Below are 4,422 nucleotides of genomic sequence, written 5' to 3' on the forward strand. Positions count from 1 at the left end.
GACACAGACAGACACAGACACAGACACACACACACGCACACACACACACACCCACACACACAGACAGACACAGACACACACACACTCACACACCCACACACACACACACGCACACACACACACACACACACACACACACACACACACACACACACCCACAGACACACACGCACACACACACACATACACACACACAATCTTTCCAAGAATGTACAAATGTATTCTAGGAAGACCACTTGCTGCAATAGACAGCTGTTTTCCTAAAACTTCATCGTAAGTACTTTCCTGCTTTTATAAAGTCATTGAAAATACTGCTAATGGTGAGACCAGTCATAACAGGTTGTATTACTGTTCAGACTGCACCTTCAGAGCAGCTATCAGTGTAATGATTTACATTTTTTATATAGTTTAATCTATCACCAACATCTGAAACATTGCCAGGCTGGAGACTCATACAGCAGGCAGTCTTGGTTTCACAACATCCTCATTCTAACTTTCAAAGAATCTTTGAAAGCAGTGACTGCATCACAGCAAGATTACATAGAATCTAGTGCAAGCTGCCCACCGGGGACTGGGATCGAATCCCAGCTCACCAGACCCGGATATGGCCGGGGCACACACAGGGAGCGGCATATTGAGCGGCCGCTCCCGAGGGCGGTATAGGAATATTTCCGGACAAGGATCCGTCGCGCAACAGCGCCCCCGGGGTGCCGGAATAACGGTGCTGGGCTCGAGGAGCCAGTCAGCTAGTCTGCCTGGCGGTCTCCTCTGGGGCTGCCGGCCACGGGGTCGTGCGGCGGATCCTACGCAATAGGCAGGGGATAATTGGATGCTAGGTTGGGTTCAATTGGATACCAAATTGGGTGAAAAAGGGATTAAAAAAAAAAAAAAAAAAAAGATTACATAGAATCAGGGGAGGCTCGACGATTGTTGGAACCAATGACCATTGACAATAAAAAGAACATTTAAAAAAAAAAGAATCAGGGGAGGCTGGTGGAGGTAGAAATCGGAGGATGGGCTCATTGTAAATGCATGGAACGGAACACACGTTTGATACCGTTCCAGGAATGAGGAATGTTATCAAACATACCGATACCATTTAATATTTCATTGTATACAATTACAATGAGCCCGTCCTCCAGATTTCTACCTCCCCCAGCCTCCCCTGCCTTCCATAGGTCAGAGGTCATATCCATCTCCCTGCCTGACCAGGCCTCGGCTCACGGGTTGTTTTTCTCTCTCTAAAAGACACGTATGCAAACGCATCTGATTGGCTACTGGGTGCCGTCTGACAGGGGTTGAGATTGATGGCTTCCCGTAGCAGGGTCCCTCCCTCTCCCTGACACACACGCAGGTACGTACGCACATGCACACACACACACACACACGCAAACACACACACACGTCTGTTTTTGGAACTGCTCTCTCAGCTCTGCTGCGAACTGTGGAAAATACTGATACACTGATACTGACTCTGAGTCAGCTTTTATCATATGACCTTAACTCTGACTGAAGCAGAAACGCTTACGCTGATCCAAAACAGCTTACACAAGGCTTACGCACAAAACCTTTTAGTTATTTTAAGTATCAAACTTACTGCTGAATGTGTTGTTCACGGATACTTCGAATCAAGACGACAGAGGGAAAGGGATTGATATTCAACACGGTTTAATTCTGAATCATTTCTTCATAAAAAATAAAAAGGACTTCCAAATGTACATTTGTTCATTTCAAGTAGGATACAATCCACACAAGCTCTGGGCTTAACTAACTAAAGGAAACTCAGTTGACGGGTCAAGTACAACTGGGTGTGTGTATACAGTACATAACACAACACAACTCCAACCTGGACCCCTTTACGTTTGTTAATATCACACAACAGGACAGACTGTCAGGGCAGTCGTGCCAGTAACACACATCATCTGTAGTACGAGACATTTTATTCACACTGGAACTTCAACTCCAACCCTTGTTTACAGGGCACATTGTGATCAGCCTGTATTCGCGTTCATATTTTTTTACATTTTGATCAAGCAAATGGAAAGAAAACGAAAGTTGCATAGACTCTTCTTCACTGACCAATATCACACACAAGTAGGTCCATAACACAAAATAAAGGAAAGGTTTATTTATGCCGCCGCCACCCACCCCCCCCCCCCCGTCCCAGGACGAACAATGACTATTGGCTAACGTTTGTTTACAATCTTTCGTCTGCATGCATAGGCACATACCAAGGATTTTTCAAAGAACGACATCTGACTTTTGAAATGTGGGCCACTTGGCTAAAGGCACTTAAGTGAGCTACAATCTACTTTTCACAACTGATACATTTGACTAGCTGATGCATTTGACTAGCTATGTCATGTCACCTCCAGCTTTGTTAACGGAGGTTATAAGCGGTTATAGCTGCTCTGTCTGACACAGGGAGGGGTCAGTTAGCCCCTCCAGCCTCTCTCTCTCTCTCTCTCTCTCTCTCTCTCTCTGTGTCCCTCTCTCTCTCTCTCTCTCTCTCTCTCTCTCTCTCTGCGTGATCGTGGTTTAGTTTACAACACTGGTAACCGTTGGGTCACTTCCTCTTCGAGGAGTGTGTTTGCCAATACTCTGCTACTGAGAGGAAACAGACCTCCACTAACCCTCAAATGACACGGTCCTTTTTTTTTTCGAAGGAAGACACATGCTATCTTACCTCCATACTTCACAAAAAAAAACTTCGAAACCTTGAAATACAAGGTCTAACCTTCCATGTTCTCCTTCTGTTCCTCAGTCCCTAACCACCTGTCTCTCCAAGCCCTAATTCATGTACAGTGTCCTGGGTCTAACCGGCTTCCACGCAGGCCAGCTTCCCTGACCCGTCTATCCCCACATCCAGCCTCTCTACCTGGGGTACGAAGTGTCCTGTCAGGGCTTGGGGGGTGTGGAGGACCCGAACCACATTAAGGCCACTTGGGGGGGGTTCGGTGGGCTTACTCTAGAGCTCTACAATAACTCGGACTTTCGGGACGACGGCCATGCTAAGGAACACCTTCACCCTCTCTTATCCCTTCACCCTCCTATCAGGGCACCAAACTCAGGAAACCAGGAAGTGTGTTTCCCCCCCAATCAGGGGGGGCGGGGGGGGTGGTGGGGAGGTGGGGTGGGGGCTTAAAGCTGTCCAATCAGGGGCATTCCTTCATCCTCTGCCTTTGATTGGTTGTGGCAACGACGTCCACCAGCTCGGCGTAATGGTCCTGTGACGCCCCCGTGCGGGGCAGTAAGGTCTGTGTGACGAGGACCGCGGTCCTCCTCACTTCTCCACGCGGTACACCGCCAGGTCCAGGGGCTCTTTGCTGGGCACGCACCAGTCGTCCGCCTCCAGGTTGAGCTTGTAATGCTTCAGAGCCGTCTTATTGAACACAGGCAACCGTTCTATGGAGTCTGTGGACAAGGCCTAGAGAGAGAGAGGGGGGGAGAGGGGGAGGGAGAGAGGGAGGGAGGGAGAGAGGGAGGGAGAGAGGGAGGGAGGGAGAGAGGGAGGGAGAGAGGGAGGGAGAGAGGGGGGGAGGGAGAGAGGGAGGGAGAGAGGGAGGGAGAGAGGGAGGGAGGGAGAGAGGGAGGGAGGGAGAGAGGGAGGGAGAGAGGGAGGGAGAGAGGGAGGGAGAGAGGGGGGGAGGGAGAGAGGGAGGGAGAGAGGGAGGGAGAGAGGGAGGGAGAGAGGGGGGGAGAGAGAGGGGGGGGGGAGAGAGAAGGTAGTTAGCATTCGACATCATATTATGAGGAACTGTTCATGTGCATTCGTATGGGGTGTTATAGAAGTGCTAGGTTAACGGATGGTATGTGTGTGGTAATGTGTGTGGTAACATGTGTATACGGTCCAAACAGAGGGTTGGCGTGAGCGTTTTTTTTGTTGTCTTTCCATTGGGTTTGTATGAGTACCTTGTGATTGATTTGTATGGCTCATACTCTACGTGGGTTTGTGTGAACACGTATGAGGTGGGCAGGGTTGTATACCGTAGAGACCACAGGGGGAGGCGAGCGGAGGTAGACATCGGGCTCATTGTAATGCATGGAACCGAATGAGGAAACCATTCGTCATTCCGTCCTCCGATGTCTACCTCCGCCGGCCTCCCCTGGGTGTACCTGAGGCGGTACAGCGGGCCTCGTACCTTCATGTGGATGACGGCGTCCGTGCCGTGGCCCTCCATGGAGTAGAGGTGCAGGTCGCCCTGGAAGTAGCGGGCGTACAGGCGGGAGATGGGGAGACCGTAGCCGAAGCCAGCCTGGAGGGGGACACACAGGGGGGGACATGTTACAGCTAATGGAGATACTACATGGGTAGGTATCCCTGTGTGTGTGTGTGTGTGTGTGTGTGTGTGTGTGTGTGTGTGTGTGTGTGTGTGTGTGTGCGTGTGTCTCACCAGTGGGGCTCTCTTGTGGCTCTCTCCA

The 4,422-nt window shown here is 50.3% G+C and overlaps 1 pseudogene across 1 annotated transcript in view; it reads right to left on the reverse strand.

The window, feature by feature from the left end:
* Nucleotides 1-1,657: 1,657 nt before the first annotated feature.
* Nucleotides 1,658-4,422, reverse strand: part of LOC308151915 (pyruvate dehydrogenase (acetyl-transferring) kinase isozyme 2, mitochondrial-like) — an 11,737-nt pseudogene continuing 8,972 nt past the window's right edge. Inside the window, exons 9-10 of the transcript XR_013938014.1 lie at nt 4,143-4,303; nt 1,658-3,427 (exon numbers count right to left, since the gene is read on the reverse strand). The product of XR_013938014.1 is annotated as a pyruvate dehydrogenase (acetyl-transferring) kinase isozyme 2, mitochondrial-like (transcript). The remainder of the gene's footprint in view (nt 3,428-4,142; nt 4,304-4,422) is intronic.

Source organism: Nansenia antarctica, assembly GCF_963989245.1.
Source record: "Nansenia antarctica genome assembly, chromosome: 2".
NCBI lineage: Eukaryota > Metazoa > Chordata > Actinopteri > Argentiniformes > Microstomatidae > Nansenia > Nansenia antarctica.